The sequence below is a fragment of the Mesoplodon bidens genome (assembly GCF_964165515.1).
Source record: "Mesoplodon bidens genome assembly, chromosome: 1".
Taxonomy (NCBI): domain Eukaryota; kingdom Metazoa; phylum Chordata; class Mammalia; order Artiodactyla; family Ziphiidae; genus Mesoplodon; species Mesoplodon bidens.
This window is the reverse complement of record NC_138176.1, coordinates 171,320,894-171,338,275: the sequence shown is the minus strand read 5'-3', so window position 1 is coordinate 171,338,275 and position 17,382 is coordinate 171,320,894. Positions and strand designations below refer to the sequence as shown.

At 49.4% G+C, this 17,382-nt stretch overlaps 1 protein-coding gene across 1 annotated transcript in view; it reads left to right on the top strand.

Annotated features, from left to right (window-relative positions):
- ADAMTS14 (ADAM metallopeptidase with thrombospondin type 1 motif 14) overlaps positions 1-17,382 on the top strand; it is a gene marked incomplete at its 5' end in the record, with an annotated part of 112,800 nt that overhangs the window by 1,103 nt on the left and 94,315 nt on the right. The window lies entirely within an intron of this gene.

Genomic DNA, 17,382 nt, shown 5'->3' with positions numbered 1-17,382 from the left:
GCACGGGCAGGTCTCCTTGGCAACAGTGGAGTGAGTGTGGGGTGTGAAGCAGGAGCTGAGAATGGCTTCTCTGAGGGTACTCAGGGGCTCTCTGGAAGGGAATAGGACCCATTCTGAAGCCAGTGGCTCCTGGTCACTGTTAACTGAACTGAACTTGGGTCTGCTCGCCCGACATGAAGCAAAACCAATCTGCTGACACTGGGTTGTGGTGAAGGAAAGTGCAGTGTTTTTGCAGAGTGCCAAGCAAGGAGAATGGGCAGCTAATGCTCAAAAGACCCAACTACCTGATGGCTTGCAGGCAAGGGTTTCTATAGGCACATTAGGGGTGAGGGTTGCAGGGTACATGATCAGCTTGTGGACATTCTTCTGATTGGTTGGTGGTGAGATAACAGGGTGGTATTTCAGGAATCTCAATCATCAACTTTCTCGTTCCAGCCTGTCTGGGGTCTATGTTCTGGTAGTCATCACACAGTTAACTTCTTCTACCTGGTGGGGGGGCGGGTCTTAGTTTCTGCAAAACAACTCAAGGATATGTGTTAGGATATTATCTATAGCCCTTGAGGAGGAACTAAGTGTCCTTGACTTTGTTTTATGGCTAAGCTATTATTATTTTGTTTTGTTTGACTGCTTTCCTTTGTTTTCCTCTAATTATTAACTGATTACGTTTGCTCTTTGGAACTCGGGGAATGCCTAGGAGGCTAAAGCTTTTCAAAATATAAGCAAGAAGCGGGGGACATGGGAGGTCTGACCCAAGAAGTTGCCCTCAGGGCCTGCTCAATTTCATGACCAACCATCCCAGTTTGCCTAACAGGGACTTTGAATGCTACAACTGGAAAAGTCCTGGGCAAACCAGGATGAGTTGCTCACCCTTGTCACGCACCCAGCCAACGCTTAATCTGATCTGTGAGAAATAGGACAGAGGCCCTCTAGATGCTGTAGACCCACCTGGCTCTGGCCCCACTGTGGCCCCTACATCTTTGGGACCTTGGGTGTTCTGTTGAATGGGTTCCAGTGCTGGCTCTCTGACCATGGGCCAGAACCTCTGTTTTCACATCTATAAACAGGAGTATTGATACCCACTTGCCCAGCGAAGCACACAGGATCATTGTGGATATGAAAGGACCTAGTGGAGACCTCTGACAGGTGACTGCTGGCATTGCGGTCGTCTTCACCCCTGTTCTCATTCTAGTGTAGGGAGCTTAGAAAACTGAGCCCAGCCTGTGGTCACCATGTCCTTACCCTGTTGCAGCTCTATTTACTTGCTCTGCTTCCAGGCCTTTCTGATGGAAGCGCGTTTCTGGGCCATTTAATCATTGCCTCTCTCACCTGCACAGCTTAGTATAGTTTAAAAGGGCTTTCACATCCATGCACAATCTTATTTGGTAATTTCTCAATTTCTCATTTACAGAGCACAGAATATACCAAAGCCCCCAGACCTGTGTGTCTGAGTATTTTGTCATCTTCATTTAGAGCAAGAATACTAAATGCAGTCAGAATAACAGCTGACATTTGTCGAGTTCTTACGACGTGCCAGGCACTCTGCTAAGTACTTTGTATACAGTAACAGTCTGATAAACCAGCTCTGTGATTTTCCCACTTTACAGATGGGGAAACTGAGACTTGGTGGGGCAGTTGTTTAAGAAACATTCTGTAAATCACAGCGCTGGTAAGTGGTGAGCCAGCGTTGCTTATTTTCCTTAAGCCCTTTGGGATCCTGCATCTGACAGGGACAAACCAGGAGCAGTGCATGGAGTCCCCCTGCCACAGTATCTACTGCCCGAGTTGGGGGTATCAGGCTGCTGAGGCTGGAGAGACGATGGAAAGAAGGAGGTAGAGTTGGTCGATAGGGCACCCCCTGTTGGTGTGGGCGCCCTGGGCAGGATGTTGGGGAACCTGGGTTGGAATATTAGAGCTTGTGTTCTCTTGCAGTGTGACTTTGGCCAATTCACCTACACTTTCTGCCTTCAGTTTTCCCACCAGAGAAATTGTTGGCATGCTAGTGCTCATCATTCACAGCATTGCTACTTTGTGATAGCTTAGCCTTTCCCATGGGTTATCGGGTTAATCTTTGCAAGATCCCTCATGAGTGGGTACCTTTTTTCTTTTCATTTTATGGAGAAGGAAAGTGAGACACTTGAGAGGTGAAGTGACTTGTACCAGGTCACTCAGGTGGTTGGTTAGGCTTGGACCTGGACTTGAACCTGGTGCACTGGGCTTGAACCTGGGTTAGTCTGGTTCCAGAGCCCAAAGTTTTAACCTCTGGGCTAAATTTGTAGAGCCCTCAGGTTCCTACCATCTGGATGAGATCTGGGTTCCACTGGGGCTTTCTGTCTTGTTAGGGTCAGGGAAGTATCATGGATCGCAGGAAGAAGTCCCAAGGGTAGGGGTCCTCTGTGGGCAGTCACATCTAAGTCAAAGGCTGCACCCCGGGGGGACCTCCGTATCAGTTTGATGTGGTCCTGGAAGTCCCCACCCTGTCCCCAGCCTCCTTCCCTCTCCTGGACTCCAGTTACCTGGCTCTACCACCAGCCCTCACCTGTTTTGTCTTGGATTCTGCTTCTAGATGCTCTAGTCCAAGGCAGAGCTCAGCCAAGGGAAGAAAAGGATGTGGCTCACAGCTTGCTCTTGTATTTATGGAGGCAGGTAGCCTCTCCTGCTTAGCTTACAGGCTTGCATTGCCCCCACAGTATCTTTTGGGAGATGTCTATGGCTTTCTGTACAGAACTATCTCTTTGAGGATTTTTGCATAACAAATGGCCCTGCAAGGTGAAGATCTTATCTCTCCCCAAGGCAGAGGGCAGATTTTTTTGCTGTGCCCCCAGGGCAATGATTGGGCAGGCTTGCTAGTAGCCCCTTATAAGATTGGAATTTCCTAAACTCAGGGTTCCTCAGCTGTGACCTAAACCCACCGAGGGCATGGCATCCACCCAGGCCCGCCTCCAACTTGGTGGAACTTGGAGGCAAGGGAATGTGAAGTTCATGCTGCTAAGAATGCTGTGAGCCAAAGGTCCTTGATCTCCGACCCGGGAGTTTAGTGTCTTCTGTCAGGGAACTGGGGATTGGTGTACAAGTAGGGTGACATCTCAGACCCTTTGCAGCTTCACAGGTTTGGTGACAAGGATGGGTGCTGCTGGAGACATGTCTTTCTGGAAGAGGAGAGGATAAGAGCCCGACAGAGGCAGCTGTTGGGGGGCGATATACCCCATGACGTGGTAGCAAAGGCTCTCACCCAAGGGGTTTTGGGGGCATAAAGGTTCCCCCCTGTCCTTCCTGGTAATGAGGCTGTGGGGCTCGAGGGAGGAGGGAAGTGCGCTGCCCGCCTGTCACTTCGGCTGTTGTTTGCACTGCTGCAGCCAGGAGGAGGAGGAAGGACCAGGCGTCCCCGAGGCTGACAGACAGCGCTGGGTGGATCCAATCTGAGCCCAGGCTGTTGCAGTGCTGCTTGAAACCCAGAGCGCAGGATGGACCGCAGCTGTGGACATTTCTTCCGGTGACGGCTAAATCCACCTGCTTTCTGGGCCATTTGCCCCTTGACAGCGGTGCACCTTCCAAAAGCCGCTCCCTCGGGACTGAGGGAGGGCTCTCCCCCGGGTAAGGCAGTTAGGTCACCTGGTGTGGCTGCCTCCAGAGGGGGCTCATCTCTCAGCAGCTCTCCGGGCCATGGGGCTGCAGGGGTACGTGGACCTATTTTGATCACTCAGTGGAGGTCACTTGCTTCCGAGTAGGAGGAAGCTTCCTCTGGGCCAGCTGGAGCGGACTCAGGGAAGCACACGGCTCAGGAGCCCTGGTTTTGCAGTTTGTACTGTGCAGTCTAGTTTGTACTGTGCAATCTTAGCCTATTTCACATTTGGGTCTTCACTGTGTACCTCAATTCTCCCTGCACTTTGCTCTCTCCATGACCTTGTCTTCTGCGGCTCTCTACCGCTCCGCCCAAGGCTCAGCTCCACTGACCCTAAGTAACCATTCGGTGACTGAGTCAGGGGCCCTGGGAGGGATTTCTGGCCTGGTTCCCACCCACACAAGCCTCCCAGTTTCCAAGGCTGACTTGGCTAATTGATCTGGAGGCCTTGCCAAAAATCATATGCTGGAGGCTTGTGGAGCGTAAATGTGCACGGCTGGCTGTAGGGCTCAGCTGGCCTCAGCTGCTTGGAGTTATAAAAAGAGCAGAAGTGCTGGTGGCGGTTGGGTGACTAATGGTGACCACTGGGGGTGTTGCCATCAGCTCTTGGATGAGATGGTGTGTATCCAGACGCACCGAGTTCCCAAGGCCTGAGTATCCCTGGAGCCTGATAGCCTTTCTCACCTTCCAGCCGGGGCTGTGGGGATTGTTTCTATCAAGAGCTTAATCAGTGCACAGAACTCAATCAGGCACAGAGCTTGATCAGTACCCTGCAGTCTCCTGAGAGCTGGCTGTGGATCCAGCCCAGTTCCAGGCACCATGGGGAGCCATGTGCTATGAGGAACCATTATGAAGCTAACAGTTTGGTGAGAAATGCTGTGCTTGCAGGCCCTCCAGGGGCTTGGAGAGCGTGGGTTTTGGAGTCTGATGAGCCGACTCCAAGTCCCCACTCTGCTGCTGACCTGAGCTGGTTATTAACTTCTCTGGACCTCAGTTTGTCTCATCTGTAAGTGGGGACAATCCCTAACCCACAGGGATTAAATGAATCAAGGTGGTAAAATCAATTTTAACTTGACATTGGGTCCTAAGGGAAGGAGACATTATCCTTGGCTGGGTCACACTTAGAACATCCAACCCCCCCTGCCCCCACCCCTGGCCGAAGGCCGAGCTGATCTAGCCCAGCCCTTAACAGCAGTCTGTGGTACCTGCACTTCGCTCCACAAATGTATTATTATCACTATTATTTAGTAACAGGAGATAGGAGAGCTTCTCTCCTTGGTGACTTTTTTTTTTTTTTGCGGTACGCGGGCCTCTCACTGTTGTGACCTCTCCCGTTGCGGAGCACAGGCTCCGGACGCGCAGGCTCAGCGGCCATGGCTCACGGGCCCAGCCGCTCTGCGGCATGTGGGATCTTCCCGGACCGGGACACGAACCCGTGTCCCCTGCATCGGCAGGCGGACTCTCAACCACTGCGCCACTAGGGAAGCCCCTTGGTGACCTTTTACTTAAGCCCGGGTCCATAAACCATGGTGGTGATGGTCATCTTGGGCACGCTGCAGGAGCCGGCGGGCTTTTCTTTGTGATTACCACCCTGCCAATGGGAGCCTGACCTGCAGCTCCCCACGCTGGTGTCAGTGTAGATATTTTCTATCCTAATCTAATCCCTAATCCACACGCCCTTCATGGCAATGAGTTCAAACTCTTAGAGGAATCACTGAGCCCCCTGGAGAGAGTGGCTCACCCAGTATGGAGGCGTCCCCGAGGGGACCTTGATGCTGGTCCATGAAACACACATCCATTGAGCACCTTCTGGGTGCCAAGCTCTGGTGAGACAAAACCTGAGCCAAGAATGGCCCCTGTCCTTAAGAAGTTGATAAGAAATGCTTCAACAGGAAGTATGTGTCTTTCTCTGGACCACAACAGGAATCTCCTAACACTGCAGCAGACTTAAGAAACCACAAATGATTAATTGATGTATTAATTCGTTGATTCACCCAACATTTACAAAGCATTTACTGTGTTCCAGACTATATGCTACGCAGTAAGTAAAGGTGGAATGAGACCTTTAGTTCACAGTTATTAAACAGATGGATGATTTCAGCACAGGAAGTCCTACGGACTTGTCCAAGGTATAGACGTGGAGCAGAAGAGGGAGTGATTGGATGATGTGCTGGCTGGGGGAGTGGGAGTAGTTCTATGTCTGGGAGCGTTTCTTGGAGGAGGTGACCACTGACAAAGGATTTGAAGGAAGAGTATTGGCCTGCCGGATGGAGCTGTGGGGCAGAGGCACCCGGGCTGAGGGATGCAAAGCCCTGGGGGCTGAGTCATGGATGGTCGGGGCTCAGAGGCACCACAGAGATGATCTCATCTACCCACTCCTGGTGCAGAGGGCAGCAGGGACTGCCCAGAACTACCCAGTCAATCAGCAGCAGAGTTCGGACCAGAGCCTGGCTTCCTCACTTCCCAGCCAAGGTTTTTTTCTTGCTGAGCAAACGCTAGACATCACACAAAACATCATCTTCCCACTTGAATCACAAGCAGGTATGCATTCAGGTCATCTGAATTTAGCTCAAAGTTTGTAAATGGAGAGCAGAGCTGGAGGGGGCTGACATTTACTGGGGTCTCTGCAGTGCTTTCCACCGTGCCCAGTACAGAGTTGACGCTCAATAAACGTCTGCAGCCTTCTCCATGGCTAGATGGCAGGTGACAGCCTCTCCCTCTTTTGGAGGTTGCACACATGACAGTTTTCAACTCACGATGACGTGAAGCTAGGGCTTATGAAAGCTCTGTGCACTGGAAGGCAAGAATTTCACAGGCAAAGCGTGAGCACCTGGGTTGCCCTCAGTTTGAAAAGGGGCAGGTCATCCTGGAAATGAGTGAACGTAGATTCACCTCCAACCACTCTGCCCTTTGAGTGGTGCAGAGGGCAGGGTCTTCTAAGTCACTCAGGGCTTTCAGTTTTAGGGGCTAAGAAGGAAGCAGAATTGCCAATAATATTATGCCTTCTCTGTGCTGGTTCTTAAAGAGCTTTCAGACATGGCTGGTGTAGTTTGTGTCTGTTCTTTTTTTTTTTTTTTTTTTTTTTTTTTTGCGGTACGCGGGCCTCCCACTGTTGTGGCCTCTCCCGTTGCAGAGCACAGGCTCCGGACGCGCAGGCTCAGCGGCCATGGCTCACGGGCACAGCCGCTCCGCGGCATGTGGGATCCTCCCGGACCGGGGCACGAACCCGTGTCCCCTGCATCGGCAGGCGGACTCTCAACCACTGCGCCACCAGGGAAGCCCTGTGTCTGTTCTTGATGGGAGACAGATACTTGGAGTCTCATTATCCAGATTTAGAAAACTGAGGCTCAAAGAGGGGCGCAGCCCAGGGCAACCTATTGGAGCAAAGTTGGCCTTGAGTAAAGAGAAGTCACCACCACCTGAATTGCATTTCAAAGACTCAGTTTCACCACCAGACTGCTACTCCACCGTGTTGACAATATATAGAAACAAAGTAGTGTTCTCTGTCCTTCTGAAGTATATCAAATATGTATATAAGGCAAATATCTTTTTCTGGAAGATTTATTATTTATTTATTTATTGGCTGCGTTGTGTCTTAGTCGTGGCACGTGGGATCTTCATTGAGGCACGCGGGATCTTTCATTGCTGCATGTGGGTTTTTCTCTTCTCTAGTTGTGGTATGTGAGCTCCAGGGTGCGTGGGCTCTGTAGTTGTGACATGCGGGTTCCAGAGCGCATGGGCTCTGTAGTTTGCGGCACGCGGGCTCTCTAGTTGAGGCGTGGGAGCTCAGTAGTTGTGGCATGCGGGATCAGTTACCCCATGGCATGTGGGATCTTAGTTCCCTGATCAGGGATCGAATCCACGTCCCCTGCATTGGAAGGCGGATTCTTTACCACTGGGCAACCAGGGGAATCCCAAAGGTATATATCTTTATATTATAGTTTATATCGATACATAATTATATAACACATTATATAGTTACTAAAGTATGTATATTATATATAAAATATGTTATACATTTATATGTCATAATATAAATATACATTTACTTATATTTATATACATTATATATAATATTTGTAATATACATTTATAGTATGTATTATATAAATTATATATTTAAATATAAACTATAACACAAAGATCTACATCTTAATATATGTATATCTGCTGTATTTCAGAAAGACAGACAATACTGTGATAAGCACCCCCTCCCACTATATCTTAACATTTTCACCCCTTCGGGCTCTAAACCCTCAAGTACCCAGTACCACAGTGTGAGTGAGGAATTTGAGAGCAGTTTTTACATCTCACTAGCTTTCCAAATCCTAACACTGCTCCTGCCCACTCATAGAAGCTTCTGGTGGCTGCCGAGAGCCCTCCGGATGGGCCAAAGCCCTGGACATGGCCTTTTAGGCACCTCAAGGTCGGATCCTGCCCACTTCTCTCCACCAGCCACAGGGCATGTCCTCCAGGAAGCATCTTCCATCGATTCACCTATAGGTTTGGAGTCCCTGCTCTGTGCCCTCAAGCACCTGTGCCTATGCCCCTCCCAGCAGGTCACCCCCCCCACCGGAGCCCCCTTGTCTGTGACCCTCACTATGTTGCAGGAAAGAGAGTGAGGCTCAAGAGGATGGTCACGTCCCAGGTCTCAGCCGAGTCCCTGGGACAGCCACCAAGTGTGGGTCCTTGGCTTTGCGCAGGAAAGAATTCAAGAACGAGCCATAGTAAAGTGAAGGAAGGTTTATTTAGGGAGATAACACACTCCATAGACAGAGTGTGGGCCATCTCAGAAGGCGAGAGTGGCACCAGGGTATGGGGTTGTCAGTGTTTATAGGGGTGGGTAATTTCTTAGACTAATGAGTGGGGGGAGTATTCCAGCTATTTTGGGGAAGGGGTGGAGATTTCCAGAAATTGGGCCACCACCCACTTTTTGACCTTTATGGTCGGCCTTGGGACTGTCATGGCACCTGTGGGTGTGTCATTTAGCTTGCTGATGTGTTACAGTGAGCGTATACTGAGGCTCAGGGTCTAGTGGAAGTTGACTCGTCTGCCATCTTGGACCTATTTGGTTCTTTTTTTTTAAATAAATTTATTTATTTATTCTTGGCTGCATTCAGTCTTCGTTGCTGCACACGGGCTTTCTTTCGTTGAGTCGAACAGGGGCTGCTCTTCGTTGCGGTGTGCAGGCTTCTCATTGCGGTAGCTTCTCTTGTTGCAGGGCACGGGCTCTAGGCATGCAGGCTTCAGTAGTTGCAGCACACAGGCTCAGTAGTTGTGGCTTGGGGGCTCTAGAGCGCAGGCTCAGTAGTTGTGGCGCGTGGGCTTAGTTGCTCCGTGGCAAATGGGATCTTCGCAGACCAGGGATCAAACCCATGTCCCCTGCACTGGCAGGCGGATTCTTAACCACTGTGCCACCAGGGGAACCCGACCTACTTGGTTCTAATCAGTTTGTTTTGTCCTCGGGCTATGTCATTCTTTCATTCTTTTAAAGGTTGTGCCCTGCCCCCTTCCCTCCTGTTTCAACTAGACTGGTGAGTGCAGAACACACAGACTGGTCTGCCACGGTCACCTCTGACTCCTGGTGTCCAGCACAGAGCTGCGACGGGGGCATGCCAGGAGTTTGTTAGATGTTGGCCACGAGTTGGAAGCCAGAGCAGGGAGAATCTGTGTCCTGGGAGTGAGGGGGCCACCCTGACCATTAGAGCCGCAGAGGGAGACAGGAGGCATTTTGCTGAGTTGGCTCATTTTGGAAAGTTGGAATCAATCTGGGTTTCCCACATAGTAACCATTCACTGCCCTCCCTCCTTTCTCATAGAAACATGATTTGTTCATCTTCTTCAGAGCAGCTATGGCTGCATAGGAGGGCCTTGGCCCTTGTTGGGGACTGGCTGAGGAATGGGCTGAGGGAAATTCTGGACCCTGAGGGCAAACTGCTGCAAGGGGGCCTCTGGAAGCCTTTACCTTGTTCTTCAAAAGGGGCACAAGAAAATGCACAATTCTGTAGGACAAATGTCCTGGTTTCTTCAATCAAAAAATGGAGAGGAAAAAAAGAGGAGGAAATTGTTTAGATTAGGGGTCAGCAAACCTTCTCTGGAAAGACCAAGTAATAAATATTTCAGTCTTTGTGGGCCATGCTGGCTCTGGAGAAACTACTCCACTCTCTTTGTAGTAAGAAATGAGCCAAAGAACATGTAAACAAGTGGATGTGGGTGGGAGTGTTTACAGGGCAGTCCTAGGTGTAGTTTGCCCACCCCTGGTTTAGATGAAAAGACTCTTCTGTGACACATCAGCCAAATGCAATGTGTGGACTTTGTTTGGACCCTGATTTGAACAAACCAAGTCTTAAAAACAAAAAAATTTGTGACAGTTGGGGCAATTTTAACAATGATGGGATATAAGATGATTTGAAGGAATTGTGGTTAATTTTGTTAGGTGTGACAGAGACATTATGGTTTTTGTTGTTGATGTTGTTTTGTTTTTGTTTTTAAAGAAGAGAGAGTCTTTATCTATTAACTACTGATACTAAGTGGGAGATAATGCCTGAGATTTGCTTTCAAATAACCCAGGGTGTGGAGGCGAGGAAGTAAAGAAAACAAGATTGGCCATGGGCTGATAATGATTGAAGCTGGGTTATGGGTGAAAGTGGGGAGAGGCTGGTCTTCATACTATTCTGTCTTCTTTTGTGTATGTATGAAAATTTGCATAGTAAAATTTTTTAAAAGTGGGGACAAGAAAGAACTCCCTCTTCATTGCCTCTGGTGATCTTCGCATCTGGTGAACATATGTTGCCTGGCACTAATGCAGCCATCTTGTGACTCAGAAGGGACAAGCCTGAGGATGAGACTAACCACCAAACATGGCAGAGTGGAAAGAGGAAGGAACTGGGGTGTCGGATGATTCTTTGGGTTGCCAAATTAACCAGGCCAGAATGGGCCTGCTTCAGTATTCCATATTACGTGGGGTATAAATTAAGCTATATTTAATTTTGTTGTTGTTACATGTAACTCAACTGATCTGGAGAAAGGAACAGAATGGAGGCCTGGCTCTTCTCTGCTACAGGGTGCCACCATGGCATCTGAGGGGACACCAGGATTGGAAGAAAGGCTTGTGAGAAATGGGTCCTTGCCAAATCTCTCCGAGTCCTTCTGTCATACCCAAGGGGCTCGAGGAAATGGGAGTGGTCTCTGCTTTCTGCCTACTGATGCCGAAAACTTGGCCTCTGTGCACTGGTGCCAAATCAAATCTCAGAGACGAGTTTTGGGTTAAGTAGAAAAGAATAGGTTTATTGCTTTGACAGGCAAAGGGGGACACAGTGAGCTCATGCCCTCAAAATCTGTGTGTCCCAACCTGGGGGATTTGGTGCGGAGTTTTATAGCACTGGTTCAAAGGTGGGGTTGCTGCTAAGGATCAGGGTGTGTGCAGGGCCTGCATTCCTTTAATCTGGCCTCAGGTAGTCTCCTGATGAGCTTCTGTGGTTCTCGAGGTTATCAAACTGTGACCTTCTCTCTGGAATGAAGAATGCTTCATCAAGTACTGTAGTTAACATCTTCCATTTGTTGGGGGTTTTAGTTCTGCAGAAGAGCTCAAAGATATTGTTATGTGTATCCTTTGAGGTGGAACCAGGATCCTGCCCCAAGGCTGCACTATTGTTTCTTTCTTTTTTTCTTTAATAAATATATTTTTGAAAATTAATTAGTTAATTTTATTTTTTGGCTGTGTTGGGTCTTTGTTGCTGTGTGCGGGCTTTCTCTAGTTGCGGCGAGTGGGGGCTACTCTTCCTTGCGGTGTGTGGGCTTCTCATTGCGGTGGCTTCTCTTGTTGCAGAGCATGGGCTCTAGGTGTGTGGGCTTCTGTAGTTGTGGCACGTGGGCTCATGGGCTCTAGAGCGCAGGCTCAGTAGTTGTGGTGCACGGGCTTAGTTGCTCTGCAGCATGTGGGATCTTCCCAGACTAGGGCTTAAACTCGTGTCCCCTGCATTGGCAGGCAGATTCATAACCACCGCGCCACCAGGGAAGCCCTGCACTATTGTTTCTTGATTGCTCCTTCCTTGTCTCTGCATCCCCTCACTTCCCTGATTAGCAACCCTTTGAACCTGCCCTTTGGAACTCAGGGAATGTCATGGAGGCTGAAGCCTATTCCCTACAAACAAGAAACAGGGGACACAGGGCCCTGCTTGGTTTCACTACCTCTCTTGAACCCCAAAGGGCCAATGTCAGGGGCTGCACTGGACTTTGGCTAGAGGCATGCTGATATTGTAATTGTAGACCAACAGTTTGGGGAGAGGAAATGGCAGAAGCAGAGTTCCTGAAGGACAGCTGGCCTTTCTGGCATCCTTCCTTCCAAGGACAGGGAGACCTCCTCTCCCTGAACCCTCAACACACAGTAACCACAACCACAGAAGGTCTACACACAGGGCACGACAGCATTGTTTCTAACTGATCTCATGGTTCAGCTGGTCTCGGGGGTATCAGCTGTTCTGTAATGCATGACAAATCATTGTGGTTAACTTAGTCCATCCGGGTCTCCTAGATACGGTCATTAGACATTTGCCAAAAAATGTTCAGAGGGAATGCTGGGGGGAAAAGGGAGAAGGGTGATGTGGAGAAAGGCTGCAGCCACGGTCTATTGTTCCTCTGGATGTCCTGGAGCTCTGCCAAGGACTCAGAGTTCACATAAACTCAAGCTCAGGTTTTGGAGGCGGGATGGGAGGTGAGGGGGGGCAGCCATCAAAAAGGAACCGGTCACAAATACTCAGTGAGTTTGTTCTCAGTCCCACTTTTGCCTCTATTTTCAAGGCTCTGCTTACAATAGTGATTCTTAAATAGGAGCATGCATCAGAATGCCCTGGAGGGCTTGTTAAAATACAGATTACTGGGCCCCTCCTCTGAGTTCCTGATTAAGCAGGTCTGGGGAGGGGCCTGAGAATATGCATTGATGACAGACACTGAAGTGATGCCGATACTCTGTTGCTCCGGGAAACCCTGATTTGAGAACCACTGGCCTAGGACTTCTTGGCAGGACAGTGGCTCTCAGGTATCAGGAAGAAGAGATCCAAACTTTTCTTCGTCTTCACTTTGGGCTGAGGTGGGAACCAATGATGAACGTCCAGAGAGGCCTGGTCCTGGATGGGAGGAGCCTAGAGTGGTGATGCTCTAAGATCACCTGACCAGGAACCAGGAGTCTTGGGGTATTATTTTGCTCCTGAGTGATCTCACTGTGTGGCCTTGAAAAGGTCACCTCTGCTCTCTGGGCCTCAGTTTAGCCCTTTATAAAATGAGCAGATGGCACTTTTCTGTATGTGTTATAGTTTTCACAACAAAAAGGTTTTTTGAAAATAAAAAGGAAGACAAAATGGACTAGGTGACCTCTAAGGGGATGAGGGTGGAGGAATCTCATGCAGGCACCTTGGTGTACAGAAGCTGGTGGGCTGGAATCCAACTTGGGAGTGAATATGACTGATATTAAGTAGCTGCAAGTACTGCCTGGGGCAGTCGCCTAACCTTGCAGAGCCTGGAAGGGGGATGAGGATACTCATGCCTAGGGCTGTTGTGGGAACTGATGCAAATATGCAAAGTGCCTGGTCAGTAAGTGGCTGCTGTGATGATTGCTTTGTTATTTTCAATATCTCTTCAAGAGTTGGGGGGGACACAAAGGCGACTCTTCTCCCCCATCTCTGCCTGACTGTGGAGCCTGTTGACCTTCTTGTTGATGATGGAATCAGAACTTGCAGGTATATGTCTCAGGTTTTCCCCTGGAACGATTATTCTGGGAAATGCTTAACTCCCCCAATTTTCTTTCTTCCTTTCTTCCTTTCTTTCTTCCTCACTCCCTCCCTCCCTTCCTTCCTTCTTTCTTTTTTTAAAATTTTTATTAGAGGGCTTCCCTGGTGGCGCGGTGGTTGAGAGTCCGCCTGCCGATGCAGGGGACGCGGGTTCGTGCCCCGGTCCGGGAGGATCCCACGTGCCGTGGAGCAGCTGGGCCCGTGAGCCATGGCCACTGAGCCTGCGCGTCCGGAACCTGTGCTCCGCAACGGGAGAGGCCACGACGGTGAGAGGCCCGCGTACCGCAAAAAAACAAAACAACAACAACAACAAAAATTTTTATTAGAATATAGTTGATTTACAATGTTTTGTTAGTTTCTGCTGTACAGCAAAGTGAATAGTTATGCATATACATATATCCACTCTTTTCTGGTCATTACAGAGTATTCAGAAGAGTTCCCTGTGCTATACAGTAGGTCCTTATTAGTTATCTATCCCTATCTATCTATATATAGTAGTGTGTATATGTCAATCCCAGTCTCCCAATTTATCCCTCCTCTCCACCCTTTCCCCCTTGGTAACCATAAGTTTGTTTTCTACATCTGTGACTCTATGTCTGTTTTGTAAATAAGTTCATTTGTATCATTTTTTTAGATTCCACATAAGCAATATCATATGATATTTGTCTTTCTCTGTCTGACTTACTTCACTCAGTATGACAATGTCTAGGTCCATCCATTTTGCTGCTGATGACATTATTTCGTTCTTATTTATGGCTGAGTAGTATTCCATTGTATATTTGTACCACATCTTTATCCATTCATCTGTCAATGGGCACTTAGGTTGCTTCCACGTCCTGGCTATTGTAAATGGTGCTGCAGTGAACATTGGGGTGCATGTATCTTTTTGAATTATGGTTTTCTTTGGATATATGCCCAGGATTGGGATTGCAGGATCATATGGTAGTTCTATTTTTAGTTTTTTAAGGAAGCTCCATACTGTTCTCCATAATGATTGTACCCAAATTTTCTTTTCTTTTTTTTAACAGCTTTATTGAGATGTAATTCACATACCATAAAATTCATTCTTCCAAAGTGTACAATTCAGTGTTTTTAGTATAGTCACAGAATTATGCAGTCATCACTACTATCTGAATTTAGATCGAAGCCCCACAGCCATTAGCACTCACTCCCTATTCCTTTCCTCCTCAAGCCATGGCAGCCAGTAACCTAATTAGTATCTCTATAGATTTACCTATGCTAGGCAGTTTTTATAAATGGTTAACTCCCCAAATTTTCCATGAACTTTTCCTTCTCCAGCTTCCATTCATTTGATTATTAGTTTAACTAATATTTATTGAGGGCCCACTAGGTGCCAAACACAGGACAGGCACTGGGGATACAATTTGGAAAAAAAATCCAGACAAGGTCCCTGCTCCCTGTGGAACTTATGGTCCGGGGGGGAAGCAGATGTTAATCTGTGAATCACACAAAATCAGGTGAAACTCAACAGTGAGAAGTACTGTGAAGGAGATGGACAGCGATGGTGTCCCTGGTTGGGAGGGCTGGACAGGCTTCAGGTAGTGACGACTAGAAGGCTGTCCAAAGGGTGAGCAGGGATTGACTGGGTGAAGAGGCAGGATAGAGCATTCAGGGCAGAGTGGACAGCCTGTGCAAAGGCCCTGAGGCAAGATGAGCATGGTGCATACAAGGAGCTAGCCTGGAGGGCTGTGAGTGGGGGGACACGGAGGCAGGAAGGACAGCAGGACCACTCTGTGCAGAGCCTCATAGGCTGTGTTAGGGACTCTGGTCTTTATCCCAAGAGTAACAGAGCCTTTGGAGGTTTTAGAGCAAAGGCAAATACATGATCTAAGGTGTGATTCAAAAATGTCCTCGGATGCAGTTGGAGAAGAGGTGTCAGGGGCCAGAGCTGGAGGGAGGATCTGTTAGGACAAACTTGCCATTGAAGGGATGCTGGTGACCTGGTGGGGCAGGGGATGCATTTGAGATGGAAGTAGCTGTATTTGGGGGTCCTTTGGAGTTGAGTACATAGGGCTTGGAGGTGAGTTGGTGACTAGGATGGCCTGGCTGTCTGGCTTCCTAACTGGGTGGATTGTGTGGCTGTCACTGAGCTAGGGGGGAATTCCCTTTCTCCTTGCCTGAGTACGTCAGAGCCCAGAGGGTCACTGGTCACACCAGGAGACACAAGAAAGGGACGCTCTGTGTGTGTTTCAGGGTAACATGTAAAGCACAGCAGCTGGCACTCAACAAATGACAGCCACCTGCTGGGCCCCCAAGCTGTGACAAACCTATGCCACTACTATGTCGTCTCCCCCATCCACATCCTGCCCAGGGACTTCCTGGCTTCTTGCTGCAGAGACCTGTCTCAGGCTGAGACTCTTACTTCCTTAGGGGCGTCTGTGACTCCCCCTGAGGTGGGGAGATTTTGCTGTCTCAACCTCAAACCCCCTCTTCCTCCTCTTGGAAGGTGGAGCAGGGGAGGGAAAGAGCTGGTGCTTGGGAGAGAGGCTGTGCTCCTGCAGGTGGGAGAGCAGGTACCTGGGTTCTGAAGCCAGGGGTTTAGTCTCACTCTAAACTAGCTGTGTGACCAGAGGCGAGCCCCCTCCCTCTCTAGACAGAACCTGTAAAGTGGGGTTGGGGCACTGGCTTGGAGACTGTCTCAGGGCACCTCCAGCTCCAGTCTCTGGGGTTTTGTCTGTGCTCAAAGGAGAATGCGCCAGTGGTCGGGGCTGCCTTCCTCCTCAGGGGGCGCTCACGGGTGACCCTCCTCCCGCATCTGGTGCGCACTTCTCCGTCCCTGTCTCTCCTGGTTGTCAGGCTTTCTCACGCACCTGTCATGTCTTCCAGGTGGTTGCCGACTGTGTGCAGTGCAAGCTGTTTGCATCTCCCCATCTCCTGCCAGGGCTTTGGACGGGAGGAGTGTTGGACAAGTGTTGGAGGGCTGTGAGCAAGAGAAACATCCAAGCCATTTTCCCCTTGCAGAATCTCAGGTGAGAGACTGGGAACCCAGAACCTCCCGTCCTCGGAGGGTTCCAGCAGATGCCAGGAGATTTCTTTGCTTTGGCTCCGATCATCTCCAGAAACAGGGCCGGCCATGCAGCCATTTCCTCCACCTTCTGGCCCAGGCTCTGAGCTCTGCTCTCATGTCCCCTCTTCCTAACAAAGGCTTCCTCAGTAGAAAAGAGCTTGGACATACAATATTTGCCAACAAAAGCAACCATTGTAGCCCCAGGGAAGGGGGTTGGGGTAGAGAGCCAGGGAAAGGTTTTGCTCTCTGCTTGCCGAGACTGGCTCCAGGGAAGGCCTCAGCCCACAGTTCATGAGTCAGGCTGCTGGGGTCCCAGCTGCAGTCTCTCCCTCTTGACTTACCAAGTCTAAGGCAGGAAGTACGGGGTGGAGTCTAGGGAGAGCACTGCAAGTTCCTCTGGGATGGCCCTGCAGAGGGAGAAAATTAGCAATCACATGCCATGACTTTTCCCTTCTGTCGCCACAGGGCCCCCACTCTGCAGCTGGGAAAACTGAGCCCCTGAGAAGGGAGGCAGGCCATTTAATCCTGAGCTCATCTGGTGGGTTTGCGGAGGGCCAGAAAGGAGACAGTTCACTGCCTCTCCTGAAAGTTCCCACTGACACGTGGACCCCTCACACTCTTGCTTCATCAGCCCTCACACACAAAACCACAGTCTGGCCCTTGACTTCACGGATCTTAAAGAACCAGAAAGAGGAGAAAGAGAACTCTGTTCTTCCCAAACTTAATATAGCTCTGTTTGGTGGTGCCATTTCAAATAATTGGATGCTCTGATGTTGCTTGGAATAGAACACACTCTGCATTTCCACAGGACTTTAAAGTTTACGTCTGTGACTCCTGTGATCCTCACCATTTCCGCTTTGATGGATGAGGTACTGCAGCCCAAAGAGGGAAATGACTTGCCCTTGGTCACTTGGTCTGTACTGGCAGTCTAGCCTACAACAGTCTCCTGAC